Source organism: Bison bison, unplaced genomic scaffold (assembly GCF_000754665.1).
Source record: "Bison bison bison isolate TAMUID 2011002044 unplaced genomic scaffold, Bison_UMD1.0 scf7180017864060, whole genome shotgun sequence".
NCBI lineage: Eukaryota > Metazoa > Chordata > Mammalia > Artiodactyla > Bovidae > Bison > Bison bison.
This window is the reverse complement of record NW_011494632.1, coordinates 396,930-418,406: the sequence shown is the minus strand read 5'-3', so window position 1 is coordinate 418,406 and position 21,477 is coordinate 396,930. Positions and strand designations below refer to the sequence as shown.

At 38.9% G+C, this 21,477-nt stretch overlaps 1 protein-coding gene across 1 annotated transcript in view; it reads left to right on the top strand.

The window, feature by feature from the left end:
* PDGFC (platelet derived growth factor C) overlaps positions 1 to 21,477 on the top strand; it is a gene marked incomplete at its 5' end in the record, with an annotated part of 252,777 nt that overhangs the window by 191,528 nt on the left and 39,772 nt on the right. The gene's annotated exons all lie outside the window — the stretch shown is intronic.

Below are 21,477 nucleotides of genomic sequence, written 5' to 3'. Positions count from 1 at the left end.
CCCTTGGTTCGAAAGATCTCCTGAAGAGGGAAATAGGAACCCACTCCAGTGTTCTTGCCTGGGAAATCCCCATACACAGAGGAGCCTGGTAGGCTACAGCCCATGGGCACACAAAAGAGTCATACACAATTTAGCAACTGAACAACAACAAAACGTGTTAAATATTCTTTTCAAATCAATGTTTTAGTAAAATATATATTTTAAAAGCAGTAATCTCAATTTTCCTACTTATCTTAATGTTTATCCTGGTTAAATAATATTTATGTCCTTTGTGCCCCAATAGGGAAGTTTCAAAATTCTTACAGGAATTTAAGAAATCTGTTTTCTCTGATTATAATTGTTACTCTATTTTCATTTGTGTCACAATTTCTTGTACCCTTTATGTATTATTGTAAACATTTGTATCTATTTATTGCACTATAACAAAAGTATTGAAATCATTTTGGCTATTTTTATCCCATTCTACTTATAATAGCAATTCAGAAGTACAAATGTGATGTCCCCTAGTATACTACTCAAATATGATCACCATCACCACTTAAAACAGTATAAAATTGATACCATTAATGGTTTTGACAGATTTAGCAAATCATTGCACACTGGGAGCACAGTATGGTGTGAATTACATGCTTTAGTTAATACGTATATCCTAACTGTTTATAAAAGAATATACCTAGCACACTAGCAATTCATGAGGTAATTTAGAAAATATGGAATCAATATTTTGCTTAATATATTTGTATTATAACATTAAACAGAAGTTTCCCTTTTTGATTACCCACACTCAGTTCTGGAAATACTATTTAAGCCACTGATTAAATTGTGAAATTAAGTGTTATTTGAGATACATCTGAAATGAAATAACAAAATTTAAATTAAAGCTGGAAAATGAAAATTTTATTTATTTAGTAACAGAATTGTTTATTGTGTGCAATTTAAGATAAGGGAGATATTTCTAAAATATATGTTATGAATTTTATATGGTAACTTTCGATCAGTCTCCTTATATAGATTATTTAAGGTATCTTTATCTTAAATATACAGTAGCTTTAATAAAATTTAATAATTTCATCTAGAAAAGTGTTAATGGTAGACAAAGATGAACTTATTTAAAAATGCATTGATACTGTGATTTTTAGCTTGAATGAAGCCACTGGGAATTTATCATCCTTTCACAGTACTCTGCTTCACAGAATTTGTGAGTTTAATATTTGTTTTAAGTCTAAAATAGCCTTGGAGGCCATGGCTACACTTTCACAAAGTTATGCAGTCCATATTTTCAGTTTGGGTTTTAGCACAGCTAATATTCTTATATATTTAAATATGAAACAATCAAATTTTGCTATAAAACATGATAGATCTTGAATCATATAGAAGATTTGATTTACCCCAAACCTGTAACAAAAATAAACTTGAAACTGATAAGTTATTTGTATTTTAAATCAGCTAGCATCTTCATATTATGTTGATAGCAACCTATTATCATCCCGCAGAATAAGACATGAAAGTGAAAATATATGTATGCCCACACCAATGGTTGTCTTTTTCTGATTTTATGGTCTCATGAGTTTTCTGATTGTGTAGCCCATGCAGGTGTGTGGAGGAAATTAAATATGTAAAGACAAAAACAGGAAATGTACAAGGCCTTGTTTAGTCCCAGCCCCATTACAGTTTTTCAGTAAGTGGTTGAGTATTGAGTTGACCATGCAACACAGTCACCTCAGCTTAACTTGTAACAGCAGGTTCACTGACACTTGTGTTTCTATATGTAAGTGTATGTCAGATTCCTGAGCCTGGAGATGAGATAAAGACATATAGAAGATCTGCTGTAAGTACCACCCATCCTCTGGACCAGAAAGGGTCTTGCCCCCTGAATTTGACTCGTTACCAGAGATTCACTGTGACTAATACCAGGAACTTCATTTCGAGATTCTGGGTGGAAAGGGTGTCAATCACTGATCGCATCATCAAAATTAAACTCAGTGCATTTTTAGATCATTACTGAAATAGCTGGATGAATTGTAAATATGGACTTTGGGGGCTGGGGGTTGACAAACTCCTGGGCTCTGTTGAGCCGTGTCTTTCTTTGTATCTAAGTTGCCCAGTGATGGCTGCCTGGGAAAAACAGCACAGGAGCCTTTATTCTAGTTTGCTTTCTGCTTAGAAAGCCAGCAAGCTAGGGACAGAGAAATGAGAGGACAGGACAGTGGTTCCTGCATTGCCTTATGTGATGTGGTGATTTCAGTCTTGCCAGATTGCTCTCTGGAGTGATCATTGGTACATGAATTGTACCGTGTCACAAGCTTTCTTTCAGGTTAAGTTTTCTCTGACAGTTTATCTGCCATTCCTTCCTTTATCCTTTGTCCTAATTGCACGCACCCATCTCTCTTCCCATGCAGCCACACCCATTCTGCTCTCAATAACTGCCTGAAGTTGCTAGGTGAAAATTTGACAAGTAATTTTGCTTTGCAACTTCACGGAGTGTTTTGAATTATCACCATGCATCGCTAATGGCACCCCTCCCTGCCTGTCCCTCTGCCCCGTTGCATCCTTGCCAACAGGACAGCATCCATCAGTCTTATCTGTGTATCAGTGAAGGAAAGCCTCAGGGGGAAAGATTGCCTTTTGGAGCATAGGCTTTAAAGTTCTGTGGCATTTGCTCAGGGGCAAGTGCTCGTCTGAACCCCTGGATCATCACTCATACTTTTTTTTTTCTTCCTTTTTTGGCCAGAGATGAACTTCATAATTAGCTCCCCCAGCTCCCCAGAGGCCATAGTCCCACTGACTGTAAACTCATCAGTGCAAGGTAGAGCCAAGGGGCCACTGGCCTGATGGCTTCTCGGTTTTGTACTAAAGACGATATTCAGCACAGGTCCCGAGTGGGCTCTGAACTTCGTGCCTTGAGGTTTGTCGCTGTGCAGCTGCTCAGTGGTACCTCATCCTCCATTGCTCCTGGAGGGTCTCTGAACCCCATGGAGCTGCCTCATTTACTGTATGTTGCACAGTAGTAATGACTCATAAACCAGAAAACTGAACAATAGAGTAATGACACCAAATATTCTCCTTGGCCTGGTGTGTTATGTTCTATTGCCAAGGACCATGATGCTTACCCTCTTTAAAGAATGGAATTGGCATCTTTTTTGGTTGGAGACTAGACACCCAAGTAGTTAAATTAGTGCCTACTTATGATGTCATGTGCATTGATGTACATAGTCATCTTTCCTGCTTTTTAATAATTATCTGAATGAATATTTTGCATCTTTTCATACATAGAAAACTGTGGAGTATAATAGCACTTTTCTGGGATAATTATAAAGAAAGTTTATTTTAATATCTTTTGTATTTAACAAATAAGACTGAACTCTGCAGTCCTTTTTTGGGAGCTTGAATGAATGCCTTTAAAATTCCATGGCTCTGATCACCATACATCTTAGCAGGAGAGTTTTAATGCATTAGTTAAAATTCTCAGAAGCAGTTTTTGTCACACGTATTTCCATTAACAATTGTGCTTACCTTTGTAAGATGATTCACCCACTATCTTTCACTCCACTAGTGAATGAGAGCATACAGTGAAACAAGGGATCCCTTACTATTGTGAACAAAGTGATGCTGGTCTGGGTCTCCCACCTTGTAGGCAGATTTTTTACCATCTGAGCCACGAGGGGAGTCCTTAGTATATTTTACATGTATTGTATATAGATATTCTTTCCTTTGAAATATTAAACTTCTAATACTTTTTCTTGATTCCCAGGTACCTTAGACTAAGACATAAATAAAATTCATCTTCCCATTTTGCTCTTTCAAGTAGATATTATAGACTAAGTGTTAGTTTAGGGAAAAACTTAGCATAAGATATATACCTGAAACTATATGGCTAGTTGTTAAGAGCTTAAAAAGTACTAACAGATTGACTACACACATTAAAAACTTTAGAATTTTCATGCAGTTTTCAAGAATTATTTGTGGAAATGTATATTCTCCAGTCATGCTCCATTAATAAGTAATGGAAAAGAAAACCAGGGCAAAGGATATATATTCAGCTTTCCAGTGGTGCATAAGGAGTTAATAATGTCTTTGATTTTTGTTTCCTTTATGCTAGAAGAGAGGGGAAAAAAGGCCCGGTAGATTAGCAGTGAGAGATTGTTTGGGAAGAAATGAAGCAAAACTGAAATAAAACAGTGCAAGCTTGTTTCTGTTTGGAGGCCACACACATTGAGAGCCAGTGCACATTTCAGATCTCTTAGAAAGAAAAGAAAATTTCTTGTTTAATTTCGGAGTAATTTATAATAGAGTATGTATGTTTTACTTTGTGTACTGTAGTATAAGCACCATTATTTTAAAATGTTAAACCTACAAAGGCTGAAAAATAACATCTTTTTTCATATCAAAAACTTTGTGAAAAGTTTTATTTTTAAAAAAATCTTGGCCTTCATGTAAAATATGTATCATATTTTTTGTTAACCAAGAAACAGTATTTATTTTTAAAATATGTATTTGTTGGGCAGTTACATCACAAAACCATACCTGTTTTTGAAACAAAATGTATAAATCCAGATCTGAATATTTTTAATGGTTTTATTTATATAGAGAGCTATTCTTCTTGAGGATAATATTACTTGTAATCCATACTTTTTTAATGGTTCTGAGTTTTGAGGACTCTTTTTCTCCAATCTGGTTAGTATTTTGAAGGGTGATTAAACTACTGCTGTTTTCTTTCAAAACGGTTTTATTGAATATTATGTTTTAAAGAGTTTTAACCTAAGCATTTCTGATCAGAAGTGGTAACAGTATTTTCAACAGTTTATTTGCTCTCCTTTTCAATTTAATGACTGGATCAGTTTAGATCAAAAAAATAGATATTAGAGCTGCTACCATACCACTTGACTCCATATAATTTTTCACTTTATTTATTTATTTATTTGGCCATTGGGTCTTAGTTGTGGCACACGTGTTCCTCACTGCATCCTGCAGGATCTTTTGTTGTGGCACACACACTCTCGTTGTGGCTCACAGGCTTAGGCTTAGTAGTTGTGGCACCTGGGTTTAGTTGCCCCATGGCACATGGGATCTTAGTTCCTTGACCAGTTATCAAACCCACATCTCCTGCATTGCAAGACGGATTCTTAACCACTGGACCACCTGGGAAGTCCCCTTGACTCCATATATTTTGATCTTCTTTCCTTTATTGTCTGAAAATAAAGGAAAGGAGGAGGAGGATGGAATATGAATGAATCGAAGGCTTCTTTAATACAATCCCATGCAACTCATCTTCCTTTAAGTTGCTTCCAAATTTGTTCCATTATTAGTATGATTTTAATTTTAATTTTCTTAAATTACCAAAGGTTATTGTTTAATCTTTTTACATTTTTATTGAAATACAGTAGATTTATAGTGTTGTGTTAATTTCTTCTGTACAGCAGAGTGATTCAGTTATACATATCTGTATAGATATAGATATATTCTTTTCTTATGTAATCTTTTCCATTATGGTCTATCACAGTATATTGAACCTAGTTCCCTGTGTTACTTTTTCTTTTTTAATATGTATAACTGGCACCTGTTGGATATCACACATGTTTTATTCTTACTAGTAAAATTATACCCAGAGATGAATGTATGTGAGAGAATGAGTGTAAGTATGACAACCACTTGCAGCCCAGCGTGTGCTCTCCTGACCCAATGAGCTTTCCTGCGAAATACATGTGGGAAGTGAAGGGGCGACGGGCTGGGAGCAGAGGGTGTGTGGTTTCCACCGGGCAGGCTCAGAGGACACTTGAGGCCTGAGGGGCCATTGAGGAATGCATGACTGATCACCAAAGGAGTTATTAATTATGCAGGATGAGGGGTACAGAGCCACTCAGTGAATATTGGCCTTGGGGGCAAGAAAGGAGGGAGGAGATGTTTTCCACCCCTTCTGGATATGCCGGTAGGTTTATCACTATTATGATCTTGTCAAGAAGAGGCTTACCTGAAGGCCAGATTTGCTTTTATGTTGTTCAGTTTAAGAAAAATTCCAGCTAACTCTCAAACAAGGCATCAGATTCATTGGTTCACTTTCTCAGGGGAAGGAAAAATAAATAAATAACAGTATCGTAACCCAAGTCCCATAGGAGAGAAAATGTCAAAATGTATTCAAGATTTTTAAGAATCATAAATCTTCATAACAAACTGCATTGCATTCCTATGTTATTATATTAAACTGATGTGAACAAATAAAAATTTAGGTTTAAACCTTTTAAAATTAAATTTTATTTACCTTAAGAGAGAATTAAGAGAAAAATGTGTTCTTAGAATTTTTTTTGTAGCAAAGAATGCAAGAAGTATTTTAAGTATAATATGTCTACACTAGAGTCTGAAACACATTGGAATGATTTGATTTTTATTAAAATATACAACTTACTTGTATATTTATGCAGGGAGTCTTGAGGTGACAGTGTTTTTTTGCATCAAAGAAATTATACAATTGCTGCAGAGACTAAACTCTTACTTGGCTAAGAGCTGTTAAATATATTTTTACACCCACCCTCCAACCCTTGGACACAGAGCTCCCTTTCACGTGAAGAGTATGGGCTGTCTTCCATTTCTGCTGATGTTTTTTGTTCCAGTTAATTCCGAGCTATCTAAGAAACAATCTCACAGATAGAATGATTTGTAGTTGGAAAGAAAAAGGCAGTTGCTAAAACTGCAGAAACGGTAAAAGGCAGACAGATCATTTTAAGTTAATATACCCAAGTGGGTTATAAATTAGAATTTAGACTAATTGAAAGTTTGGAGTTTGATTCATATTTTCACATCAAAAGCCACAAAGATTTAAAAGCTTAGGGTCAACACAGCAATCTAAATCCAATGAAGAGAACTGCTCTCTAGAAGTAAGTTTGTCACCATTTAAAATGACAAAATAGATATGTTTTCTTCAATATCCCCATCCATGTTCCTGATAATTTTTTTCTTTTAGCATTTATTGAAGAATATGTGATGAGATATTTTGTTATGAGAAAATTCATAGATGTATATGGTATTGCCCTGTGTCTCTTAAGAGCCTCTCTTGCTTTGGAGAAGAAATATATACTGTACAATATTTGTACAATACGTGTACAAAATATACCTGTACAAGTATTTGTGTGTGTCAGTATGTCCTACAAGTAGCTGGAAAGATTTTGAGAAGGAAGAGAGGCCACTGTTGAGAGCAGAGGATATCATAACTCTTAAAGAAAACCAAACAAACCAGCAAACAAATAAAAACCTGGGAATTATCTAGCATAAATTTGATAGCAACTATATAATAAATATCTCTCAAGAACTTATTAAGAATGTATATTATCAGATGTCAGAGTTTATGATTCTCTTTTTCTGGAGAAAAATAAAATTATCTGCATTTTCATCAAATGTGCTTAGAGATTCTGATCCGAGACGATCTCACACTGAATTAGAGGGAGGAGTATGCTCTAAACCACAAACTGAGCAGGATACAGAGAGTTTTACTACAAGATGTTGGGGAAATACTTTTTTATATTCAAACAAGCATGAATATTTTATGGGTAGACTGGAGACTCTGCTTGCATATTTTATAGCTAACATGCCCATGTGTTCTCTATTTTTCCAGATTTCAAAAAAGAGTGAGATTTTCCCTTAGAATTAGATGGATATATTTCAATTTTTTTCCAATTATTCCAGTGAGATTTTTTTTTTCATGATTTCAGTTTGTAGTACTTGCTTTTATTGTACCAACTTTTTCTGAGCTTCCGATTAAAACCCATCAAGTTTGTCAACTGTCAGTGTCTGTTATGCCTGGAGCTACGATGCATGACCACCTGCCATCTTTTCTGGGTTAACACTAGCTTGTCTGATAATTTGCAGATGGCGAAGGCCCAGCACCAAGGCACCGTTCCAGGATACATGTTTTTTTCTCGGGTGTGATGAGGGTGATGAGACACTGCCAGTTAAACAAGACTGTCCCGACCATCAAGAAACATTCTTTCATTCTTCCTGTACGCTTTGACATGCAATCTTAATTTTGTCAGAGTTACAGTTGCTTGTCTTTAAAAAGCAGCTCTTCTTGGGCTAGTTACACACTTGGCCGTTCCCATGCCCCTTTTCTCTACCCAACTGTTGTCCTTTGGAGGCAGGCACTTCTGGTTCCTTTAAGTCAGCAGCTCCCAGGGACCAATTTCATGGAAGACAATTTTTTGCACAGACTGTGGAGTGGGGGGTGGTTTCAGGATGATTCAAGCACATCATATTGTATTTATTTATTTATTTTCAGCTGTGCTGAGTCTTCCTTGCTACTTGCAGGCTTTCTCAAGTTGCAGAGAGTGGTCGCTCTTCTCTAGTTGCAGTGTGCAGGTTCCTCATTGCAGTGCTTTCTCTTGTTGCAGAGCATGGGCTCTAGGCATGTGTACTTCCGTAGTTGAGGCACTCAGGCTTAGTCCCTCCGTGGCATGTGGGATCTTCCCAGACCAGGAATTGAACCTGTGTCCCCTGCATTGGCAGGCAATTCTTATCCACCGTGCCAGCAGGGAAGTCCAAAGCGTGTTACATTTCCTGCACACTTTATTTCTGTTATTATTAGATCAGCTCCACTTCAGATCATCAGGCCTTAGATCCTGGTGTTAAGTGATGCTCTTAGAATTGACCTTCAGGTCACCGGCGTTTGTTGCTACTTCTTGCTTCTTTGGTTTTAAGAACTGTTTGTGAGCGTCCTTGACTTCATGTTCTAAAGGTGAGGCCTGCACACTCTTTCACCCTCCTGCTTCCACACCTGTGGACACCTCCCATCCCCTCCCCCGCACCCCCCTACCCTCTGTTGGATCCTAACTATGTCCAGATCCAGATTCATTGTGTACATCATGGCAGCCACGCAATCATTTCTCACAGCTAAGCCATGAAGTATGCTGTGACAGCGTCTCCTTTCTTGCCCTCTGTTTTGTTTTATTTTCCTTAGAGCTATATCGGTTGGGGACTTGCTTATCTTTCTATATATTTATCACTGATTAATCCCCAAATCACTCCTCAAATTTTGTGAATCTGCTCTCTGTGTAGTCAGATGCATTAAGTTTCCTAATAAATTCATCTTCCAGAAGAAATCCCTGCAGGAACAGTCGGTCTGCTTCTCTGTGGGCTGGCTGCCCTTTACCTGCTGCCCAGCCATCATCCTTCGGGCTTTGCCTCCACCACTGTCCTGAGCATTCCCTTTGCTGTTGTCTTGAATTAGATCCCTTGTTTGCCGGATCTTTTGTCTTCCTCTCTTTTACTTTACTTCCTTATTTGGGAAGGGAGCAAAAGCCCCATGAATTTACTGAGAAAAAAGGAGTATCATAGAGAAAGTTTTTGTGATCTTGCGTAACTGAAAATGCCTTGATATAACCCTCCAACTTGAATTCTTGGCTCAGACTAGAATCTGAGTTGACCACTTTGAAGCTGACTGGACATTCTGTGCATGTGATGGGCTTGCTGACAAAGGTGTTTACTGTTCTGTGAGCTGGCAGGGTCAGTTCCTTGAAAACCCCCAGATTCCCCTTGTCTCTTCTCTAAGGAGTCCTGGCTGCCAGTTCTCTGGACTCAGAGCTGAGTCACAGCATTAGGTATAAAGGTTTATATTCAACCTCCTCCTCACCGCACATTCAGAAAAACAGTGCTGCTCCGTTTTCTGCTTGGGTTCCTCAGGCCATAAATCCTTGTGTTAATCATGCTCAGGGAACAAATTCAAGCTGGGTTAAATCCCTCTTCCAGCGCCGAAGTAGTTTTGGGGTGTCTGATGTTTCATGATCTCCAACCTGTCCCCCTCTTTGCAGCCTCCCGTCATTTCCACAGCCATAAGTACCTGACACCACCCGACCCCAGAGCTTTGGGTGATTCTTTTGTGTCGGTGAGGTGGCTTCTGGGCCTTTCCTCCTGCAGGTCCACCAATGCAACAACTACACATCCACCTGCCTGTAGCTTTCAAGTGTTGTCTCAGTAGGCGCCCTTCCTTTTTTTTTTTTTTTACCTTAAAGGCTTATGCATTTAAAAATACCTTTAGAACTGCAGACCTACAGTCACTATAGTTTCATTTCTTTTCTTTTATTCCTATAGTAATTTCTTACTAAAGACTGAGTTATCCAGTTAAAAAAACATTCACAAAGTCTGCACAATATTGAAGACACAGTACATGCAGGGTGTGGTGCTCTGTAATTGGTTTTTAGGAACTGTTACTAATTCAAGGCTTTCCCTGGTGGCTCAGATGGTAAAGAAACTGCCTACAATGCAGGAGACCCGGGTTTGATCTCTGGGTCAGGAAGAACCCTTGGAGAAAGGAATTGCTGCCCATACCAGGATCCTCAAGTGTGTGGCCCCATTGCACAGTGATGCCAACCAAACCAAAACTTCAGAGTTTGGAGCAGAGAAAGGTCTATTGCAGGGCCAAGAAAGGAGATGGGTGATTAGTTGTCCCACAAACCCCAAACTCCCCAAACGGTTTTAGGAAAGCATTTTAAAGGCCAAGTGAGTTAGGGGCGTGGTTGGTTGTTGCACACTTCTTGGTCTTAAAATCCTTTGTGCTTGCAGCTGTCCATCTTAGGTCAGGTCACAATGTTCTTATAAACCTCCAACAAGATAAATGTTATTCTCTGATCTGCAACTTTTTATCTCTAAATGGATGAAAAGCATTATACCTTTAAAAGTCAGAGTCTTGAGAATGGGCTACCCTGTCTATTTCCGGCTGTAGGCAACATTCTTAACTTGTAGCAAGAGCAATAGAATATAAATATTAAGGTAAAAGAAATGTAGAATGACTGCTACCCTCCCAGCCCAGAAATAAGCCACTGTAGAGGTTGCTTTGCATGATTATGCTAATATTATGTTTAGTTTTTTAAAGTTGCAGAGGCAGAGAGGACTTGATGAGCTAGTTAATATTTCCTGAACTATGTTTCAGGATTAATATCCTGCCTAGAAGTAATGGCAACCCACTCCAGTACTCTTGCCTGGTGAATCCCTTGGATAGACGAGGCTGGTGGGCTATAGTCTGTGGGGTCTCAGAGTCTGACATGACTGAGCGACTGATACACATACGCATAGTAGTAAGCACTAGGATACCAACCATGATTCATTCTCTATACCTGTCAGTCATACCAAACAACTTATATATGATCGACACATCTGAGAAAATGCTATCCTTAAAAACATTCCTCAAATATTCATTTATTTGAGTAGTGCTATTCATGCATTTGAATGCTTCGAACATTAAGACTAGAGCTTTTACATTTTTACCTATTTCCTTAACTAAGATAACATATTTGTTATTTATTTAAGATTACTCTAAAACCACATGAACCTGATTTTGTGTCTTATATATTTTTTCTTCCTCTGACAGTCTTAGAACAAAACTAAAAGGTCGGTATGATTAGTGTTATGATTTTTTTAATTGACATATAGTTGATTTACAATGTCATGTTAGTTTCAGGTAAACAGCAAAGTGATTCAGTTATACATGTGTGTATGTATGTGTGTGTTCTTTTTAAAATTCTTTTTCTTTTCCCTTATAGGCTCTTACAAAATATCTAGTATAGTTCCTTGTGGAGGGAGAAGTTAATTTTTGAAAGTCAAGTATATTTTAAACATATTTTGGAAAGAGATTGCTTAACAATGTCAGCTTGGAAACAGTTGAATCAGGCAGAAGAGAATGAATATTAATTGAATGCTTGATGGGCACATTTTTGGTTTTGACATACCTTTTTTTGCCTGTGCTGGGTCTTTGTTGCTGCATGGGCTTTTCACTTACTGTGGCAAACAGCGGGTATGGTGCACGGGCTTCTCATTGCAGTGGATTGTCCTGTTGTGAAGCACAGGCTATAGAGGGCATGGGCTTCAGTAGCTGCTGCATGTCAGCTTGGTAATTTCTGCTCACCGACTCTAGAGCCCAGGCTCAACACTTGTGGTGCAGTTGTTCCACGGCATGTGGGATCGTCCCAGATCAGAGATTGAACCCGTGTCTCCTGCACTGGCAGGTGGATTCTTTCCCACTAAGCCAGCAGAGAAGCCCTTGATGGACATTTTTATATCATTTAACCCCCATAATTCATTTAAACGATTATTTTTAGATTATGACTCAGTGAAGTGAGGATATTTAAATAGACATCCTGGAAGGTGAAGTCAAGTGGGCCTTAGAAAGCATCACTACGAACAAAGCTAGTGGAGATGATGGAATTCCAGTTGAGCTATTTCAAAGCCTGAAAGATGATGCTCTGAAAGTGCTGCACTCAATATGCCAGAAAATTTGGAAAACTCAGCAGTGGCCACAGGACTGGAAAAGGTCAGTTTTCATTCCAATCCCAAAGAAAGGCAATGCCAAGGAATGCTCAAACCACCGCACAATTGCACTCATCTCACACGCTAGGAAAATAATGCTCAAAATTCTCCAAGCCAGGCTTCAGCAATATGTGAACCATGAACTTCCTGATGTTCAAGCTGGTTTTAGAAAAGGCAGAGGAACCATAGATCAAATTTCCAACATCCGCTGGATCATGGAAAAAGCAAGAGAGTTCCAGAAAAACATCTATTTCTGCTTTATTGACTATGCCAAAGCCTTTGACTGTGTGGATCACAATAAACTGTGGAAAATTCTTCAAGAGATGGGAATACCAGACCACCTGACCTGCCTCTTGAAAAGCCTATATGCATGGAACAGTCTTATAGACTCTGTGGGAGAGGGAGAGGGTGGGAAGATTTGGGAGAATGGCATTGAAACATGTAAAATATCATGTATGAAATGAGATGCCAGTCCAGGTTCGATGCACGATACTGGATGCTTGGGGCTGGTGCACTGCGATGACCCAGAGGGATGGTATGGGGAGGGAGGAGGGAGGAGGGTTCAGGATGGGGAGCACATGTATACCTGTGATGGATTCATTTTGATATTTGGCAAAACTAATACAATTATGTAAAGTTTAAAAATAAAATAAAAAAAAAACACTAAATCATCAAAAAAAAGAAAAACCTATATGCAGGTCAGGAAGCAACAGTTAGAACTGGACATGGAACAACAGACTGGTTCCAAATAGGAAAAGGAGTACGTCAAGGCTGTATACTGTCACCCTGCTTATTTCACTTCTATGTAGAGTTCATCATGAGAAACGCTGGGCTGGAAGAAGCACAAGCTGGAATCAAGATTGCCGGGAGAAATGTCAATAACCTCAGATATACAGATGACACCACCTTTATGGCAGAAAGTGAAGAGGAACTAAAAAGCCTCTTGATGAAAATGAAAGTGGAGAGTGAAAAAGTTGGCTTAAAACTCAACATTCAGAAAATGAAGATCATGGCATCTGGTCCCATTACTTCATGGGAAAGAGATGGGGAAACAGTGGAAACAGTGTCAGACTTTATTTTTTTGGGCTCCAAAATCACTGCCAGATGGTGACTGCAGCCATGAAATTAAAAGACGCTTACTCCTTGGAAGGAAAGCAGAGACATTACTTTGCCAACAAAGGTCCGTCTAGTCAAGGCTATGGTTTTTCCTGTGGTCATGTATGGATGTGAGAGTTGGACTGTGAAGAAAGCTGAGCGCCAAAGAATTGATGCTTTTGAACTGTGGTGTTGGAGAACACTCTTGAGAGTCCCTCGGACTGCAAGGAGGTCCAGCCAGTCCATTCTAAAGGAGATCAGTCCTGGGTGTTCTTTGGAAGGAATGATGCTAAAGCTGAAACTCCAGTACTTTGGCCACTTCATGCAAAGAGTTGACTCATTGGAAAAGACCCTGATGCTGAGAGGGATTGGGGGCAGGAGGAGAAGGGGACGACAGAGGATGAGATGGCTGGATGGCATCATGGACTCAATGGACGTGAGTCTGAGTGAACTCTGGAAGTTGGTGATGGACGGGGAGGCCTGGTGTGCTGTGATTCATGGGGTCGCAAAGAGTCGGACACGACTGAGCGACTGAACTAAACTGAACTGAAAGCCACGCTGCCTCTGGGCTGATTTGGGAAAATATATCAGGAAGGTCATTAAGAAACAAATATTTTGCTATTCAAACACCTAACTGTTATTTCTGCTGATAATGATGTTATGGCTACTTGGGAACTTTGAGAAGTTGGTGAGCTAAATTAGAATTTACCAATGTTATAAAATTATAGTGGTAATAAGTATTGAGGGTTATTATACTTTTTCCACATAGTTACCTTTAAAGTGCAAACAAGATGTAAGTTCCTTTAATAATCACTTTCAAAGTAAACACTGTATTACCAAAAAATAAGAAGTCCATGGAGTCATTATCTCACTGATCATATTTCATTTATCCATCAAGTTCCATTGCAGTTGAAAAATTACACAGTTGCCTGTAAGTAACCTAGAATCTTTTCAGCTCCAAAGACTTTTTCAGGATTTTGTCATTAAGGAAACTGAAGGCTAGCACTGGTACAAAGAAACAGAAAAATAAAGTTGGAAAACAAGCATAAGGAGGCAAATTAAACTTCATCGACAGTCTCCTATGAAGCATCAAAATGATGTAGCCGACTGGAATACCAAAGAAGACCCAGAGCATTTTTAGTCTGAAATTATGCATTTTGTGCACAATGTCTGACAAATAGTAGACACTTGATAAGATTTCAAGTGAATGGAAGAGAAAACATTCTTCTAAGGATTAATATATGCAGAGAATGCTATTTCACAGTTGTTTGCAGGATGACTACCTGGAGTTCACCAAAGGCTCAGTGTCTTGGCCCCAGGACAGAGGTCCTATGTCTGCCTAGGTCATTTCCACTCTAGACAAATAAGTCGACCATTAAACCATATTGGAAAAGAATATGGAAAAGAATGTGCCTATGTGCAAAGCTGACTCACTTTGTTGTACACCTGAAACTAACACAACACTGTAAATCAACTATACTCCAATAATATAAATTTTTTAAAAAGTAAGTCAGCTTTTGTTTCACTGTGAGTAAAAGCCATTATGGAAATACCTGTCTCGTACCTTGCCCTGTGTTTCTCCACTGCAAGTAGTTATTCAGAAGCTGGATTAAGGCTGTCATCTGTTGCCTTAAAATACCATATGAATTATCTTAAGTACTTCTAAAGCAGGTTTGCTTAAGAAAGCTAAGGTTTCCATTTAAAAACATTTTTTTTCCCTTTGAGAGAATAATAAGAAAGGCATTGAAGTGGCAATTATCCAAGGCTCTAAAATAAAACCTAAGATAGGAAGAGGAAATAAACATGGGTAGCTCCAAGTCAGCTTGTGCAAATGTTCTAATACTGCGTCTAAAATTGTGCTTATAAATTTCATAGCACCGCTAGAGAGGAAATGCCTTTTTCCAGAAGAATAACATTCTGATAGAGCTTGGGGAAAAAAAAAAGGCATTTTCCTGCTGGGTATAAGTTAATGAAATAGCATTAAGGATAATGAGTTGTTTTAGGAAGAGTCACATGAAAGACACCAAATTGTTCCAGAGACAGAAAGACACTGCGTGCTCAGACTTGACTTCCAATGCTTGAGTGAGGCGATGTGGAAAGAGATGACACATCCTTTGGATGAGAGTCTTTAGAAGTCATCTCAAGCATTCTGACAGAAATATTCTCCTTTTTTTTTTGTTTCGAATATGATGAGTGATGCTTTGTGGTATTCTAAGCCCATTACTGGTAAAAGTAATAAAAGGAACTCCCGAATCCACCCAGGCTGCAGTGTTTTGTTAACATTGGAGGTTCCCTTTTAGCCTTGGTCTTCTGCAGGGAACTGATTGCCGTGAATTTAATGTTTATATGCTGCTTACTCACCTTGTGGAACTCCGCTGAAGTCTGTAATGGTAGCAGTACAAGTGCGGATTGACAGTTGTGCATTTGCGCTGTGTATTTCAATTGGTCTTCCCAGATCCTGGCATCATGCAGGTGATGTTGTCTCTTCCAATAGAACTCTTTGTTCCATAAAAAGCCTTCACTATTGCCCCTGGCTTTGCCACAGTTTATTTGGCGAGAATGCTGTAGCATTATTCCATATTTGAGCAATTTAAGTAAATTAACTCTTTGAAAGCACCGTTTTGGATTCTGTGTTGTAGTGCCCTTGTGCATCTAGTTTTCACTTCTTTATTTGTACTGTGAGGCCGTGGCAATTTGGCTTAAGTAAGGGGTTTAGTCATTTGACCTGAATATATATGGAATTTTGTATTTTAACTGTAACTTTGTATTAAGCTGATTAAAAACACTCCAGCCTTCTGACATAAATAATAGTAGTATGAACCATTTCTTTAATATTTGCTACTATATTGGGTTCTTGATATTTGTCCTCTCATTTATTCTTTATAATAACTATGAGAAGAGATTCCCATTTTCCCTGTGAGGGAGTATACCCAGAAAGAATGAAGCTTGCCTAAGATTCAGAGGAAAGAAACAGAAAAAAAAAAAAATGATAGATCATGAATTTCAACCATAGTGTTATCTCCTAATCAACTTTTGTTCAATAAGAATTTGAACATTCTATTTTGAAATAATTGTAAGCTGACATTCATCTGTGAGAAAGATCTCTTTACCTGGTTTTCCCTAAAGGTAGTATTTCCCATGACTGTACACAGAAGCATATCACAACCTAGAAAGTGACACAGACACAGCCCACCAACCACGAAAAGAAATTTTGGGATAAAAATACACGGTACTGTAGAAGGTATTAATAACAGTGTTATGCAAAAAGACTTTTGGAAATGAAAGTTAAAAGGATGTTTGATTAATACATAGTTTTTTTAAATGACTCAATAAAGAAAGAGCACACACTTTTGCATCACGAAATGGCTTCAGACTATCAGCTGCGATCATGAGAAGGATTTCTATTCTGAGCTGCTACTGCTGCTGCTGCTGCTAAGTCGCTTCAGTCGGGTCTGACTCTGTGCGACCCCACGGACTGCAGCCTACCAGGCTTCTCCGTCCATGGGATTCTCCAGGCAAGAACACTGGAGTGGGTTTCCATTTCCTTCTCCGATGCATGAAAGTGGAAAGTGAAAATGAAGTCGCTCAGTCGTGTCCGACTTATCAACCCCATGGACTGCAGCCTACCAGGCTTCTCCATCCATGGGATTTTCCGGGCAACAGTACTGGAGTGGGGTGCCATTGCCTTCTCCCCTATTCTGAGCTAGGTGATCTGAAATTCTGTAGTGTGGTGCAGAATTCTGTAGTGTAGACTAGAATGTCTATCATAGAATAAATCTTATAAAACCAAAAATAATACCACAAATCACCCCTCCTTGATGTGGGATTCAGAGTGAATGTGTGAAATGTAAATAGTCACTATAAATTAATTCGTGAATAAGGCTCTGCTGCCCCTGAGACAGAGATTAATGAAGTTTTAGGATGCTGAGCGCTCAAGATATTATCTGCAGCTTTAAACTGATGTCAAGATTCAGAACTGATTGCTTTAAAAGCCCTTCATCGCTGCAGAAGAGATTGATGACTTCAGTGCTACTAGGTCTCTTCTCATGCAAAATCTGTGTGATTTGGTTCCAACAGGTATGGTATGTGGGAGGATTTACACTGTAAATATAACTGTACAATATGCAAAAGTTAAACTACTATGGAAGCAAAATATAGTAGCACATGGTATTTTTCCAGCTATGTTTTAAGTTTAGAATTCCCTGGAATCCAGCTCATGGACTCACTGGGGCCTGATAGTGCATCTATTAGTTGATACAGGAGTCAAGAGGACAGTCCTAACAATGATATACATAAACTTTAATATTTGAATTTTTTAAAATGTATTTTATTGAAATATAATTGATTTGTGACATCATATTAGTCTCCAGGAGATAGTAGAGGACAGAGGAGTCTGCAGTGCTATGGTTTATGGGGTTGCAAAGAGCTGGACATGACTTAGCGAATGAACAACAGTATTAGTTTCTGGTGTATAGCAAAATGATTCATTTATGTACACATATACATACATATGTATATTTATAGATATACTTTTTCATATTGTTTTACATTGTGTTTTTTACAGGATATGAATATAGTTCCCTTTGTTATACAATAGGACCTTATTGTTTATCTTGCAAGCATTTAATTTTAATTTCACTGCTTTTTATTTAAATCCAGACCTTTTCTTTAAATAGGCATTCCTTGTGGCTCAGCTGGTAAAAAATTCACCTGCAATGAGGGAGACCTGGGATTTGATCCCTGGGTTGGGAAGATCCCTTGGAGAATGGAAAGGCTACCCACTCCAGTATTCTGGCCTGGAAAATTCCATGGACTGTATTGCCCATGGGGTCGCAAAGGGTTGGAGATGACTGAGTGACTTTCACTTCACTCAATTTTCTTTAAGTAGGGCTTCCCAGGGTGAGCTAGTGGTAAATAATCCACCTGCCAGTGCAAGAGATGCAAGAGACATGAGTTTGATCCCTGAGTTGGGAAGATTGGAGGAGGTCGTAGCAACCCACTCCAATATTCTAGCCTGGAGAATCCCATGGACAGAGGAGCCTGGCAGGCTACAGTCCATGGGTTCACAAGAGTCGAACACAACTGAGGAACTTAGCCCATACACACGGTGCTACTTGAAATCTTGTTATATTTCTTTCAGAAATCATAGGTATAATGCCTGAATATTCACTTCCAGTTTGGGTGTCATTAAGTAAAAATGAGAAGTCAAAGATAGCTTTCAAAGCAATCTCAAGGCAGAATTCTAATAAGATGTTGGAAGGTTTTCCATCCTAAATGTTACAGTTTTCTCTCTCACATCTGCTTGAACAGCACCTTTGTATAGTAACTCATTTTGGTTGGAATCCTTGGGAAGCATCTATGTTTTCAAAGAGGCAACAGCCCTGTTTGAATGGGTTATATAATATTTAAATTAGGAGTGTTGCAGAAACAAATACTGCTGATAGCAGTAGTTTGGGTAATGATACATCCATCTCTTGGTAGGCATAAACTCCCCCCCCACCACCACCACCTCTGGTGAGCAGAGAGGATGCCATTAGCATTCAGTGAGCCCTCGGAGCTCTTGGAGTCATCGGCTAGTGTGCTTTGTGCAATAGGAAGGTCACCTACACCAGGAGGTCAGTTCAGTGAAGGTCAGCTGAGATGAGGACTCCTGTCCTTGGTTCACTTTTGATACTGATACTGCCTTATAGTTGTCACTGGGAAATTTTAAATTAAGTGTGTGTGGCCAGTAGAAAGATAGCTGGTAACTGTGCCTTTGTTTGTCTGTCAAGTGGGAATGATATGCCAGGCACACTGTAGAAAAAAATTTTTTTTCTCATCTGTAATATTTCCTGTGATTTTGCTTCACTGTTTTTCACACTGCAGAGAATAACATGGCATCTGCAAGTTACTTAGCTTGAAAGAGTGAGTTTCCTACAGTGAGCTGTCCTTTATTATAGAGAAATTCACATGAAAATTTAGGAAGAGATGTTTTCATATTATTGAAAAAGTTAAATGACTTATGAAAAATTGTTAGACATTCACCAAAGTAATGGAAGAGCAAGCTATCCTTTTCTTCCTTTCTCCCTCCCGCCTTCCTGCTTTCCTCCTTCCCTCTCTCTTTCCCTTCCTTCCTTCCTTTTACCTTTCTTCCTTCCTCCCTCTTTCTTTTCTTTCTTTCTTGCTAGATGCTCTTTATCCTAAACAACTGCTTGACTTCTGTTATTTTCAAAACTTAGTCTTTCTGAATTTCTGTACTTTCCCACCCTGTACCATTCTTTTATTTTTGTTTTTGTTTTTTAACCCTTCTTTAACTTAACCTAACTCCTTGCTGCCAAGTCGCTTCAGTCGTGTCCGACTCTGTGCGACCCCACGGACTGCAGCCTACCAGGCTTCTCCATCCATGGGATTCTCCAGGCAAGAACACTGGAGTGGGTTTCCATTTCCTTCTCCAATGCATGAAAGTGGAAAGTGAAAGTGAAGTCACTCAGTCGTGTCTGACTCTTAGGGACCCCATGGATTCCTCCATCCATGGGATTTTCTGGACAACAGTACTGGAGTGGGGTGCCATTGCCTTCTCCCAACCTAACTCCTTACTTCAAAACTAAGTGTTCTACGTTCTAAGGTATCATATGACCTTCTACCATAAGATGTGCTCTGAGTTGCCCATCTCCTTGTGCTAAGGGAAAGGGTGACTGAGTCTGTAAACTACAAGCAACTATCCCCTCCTACTCTCCCCCCACGAGTGTGTCAGTCTCCTTGTGGCTGTAAACAAATCAAGCTGAAGATATGCAGCTTAAAACGAGCTCTGGTTTATTTTCCTTGTGAATTGTCATAACCCCCACAGAATACAAGTCATGAATGCTGGGCTAGAACAAAGTTTTATGGTACACAAAGTTTTGAATCATCTGTCTTAGCGGGAGTGTTTATTCCTCTGTCTTCCTGGTGCTCCTCACGTGTCCTTAGACTCCAGATTACCACCTTGGCTGAGATTTTTTTTCCCGGGGACTTATTGCAAGGGGCTTCTGTGATGACAGATCTGAGTGTTGCAGATCTGGCTTGAATTCTTGATCCTGTACTAATTGCCTTTATCACCCTGGGCAAGCTTTCCCACCTGCCGAAGGAGAATGAGAGAGGTTTCTCCCTTACAGCCTTGTTGAAGATTAAATGTCAAACAGTTAGCTCAGTGTCTAGCATGCAGTCATCAACAAATGTGTTATTTTAGGTCACATTTTCTGGCATGATCTGATGCCAAGCTATTCTCTCCTTAGATCAGTATATGTTAAACTTTTTAGTCTTGTATGCATGCACTGGGTACACACACAAAATCACATTTTAAAGTATATGTGTATGTACGTTTTTGTATGATGAAATAATACTTAACCTCAATATATGAAATCATTGTTATAATACCTTTTCTGTTTCTTTATTTTTTAAGAATGCTGGTTAAATATACTAAATCAATCCCACAACTCACTGAACATGCCACAACTTGAGTTTGAGAAATCTGACATGATTGTAAAAGAGGCATTATTTGTAGATGGAAGAGTATGGCTTTGGACCATTTTTCTCATCTTTCTGGGAAAATACCATACGGTGCTAAAATATATAATAATTCATTCTCAAAGTCTCCAAAGTTGATATTGAAGAACTCTTTCCATGATATCTTGCAAAACATAAAATGGATTTCTGGAAATCCAGATTTGAGGTCTTTCATCAATGTTGACCTATGGAAAACTTACTCCTTTACAAACTTGTGCTTGTTGGTGACTTTTCAGAAATGCCTTGAATAGAAACTATAAAGTGAATGCCTCCCTATAGTCTGTGATATTAAAATAGACAGCTTGTTTGTGGTGATACACTGTTTGATTTTGCACTTGGCTTTTGAAGAACTCATCCAGCTTCTAGTGCAGGAATTAAGAGTTCATGTAATGGTTTCTGAGTCAGCAGCCCTGAACCTGCCTGTTCCCCATGACTGTGTGGTGCCGGCAGCCATCAGCACAGGGGTAGGATATCACTTCCTGCACACCTTCCAGCTCTCTGTGCATTTTCAGTGACACCAAAGAAGAGGCTGGAGCTCAGATGGGAAGCCGTCCAGGGCCAACTCATAAAGGCAGGGTG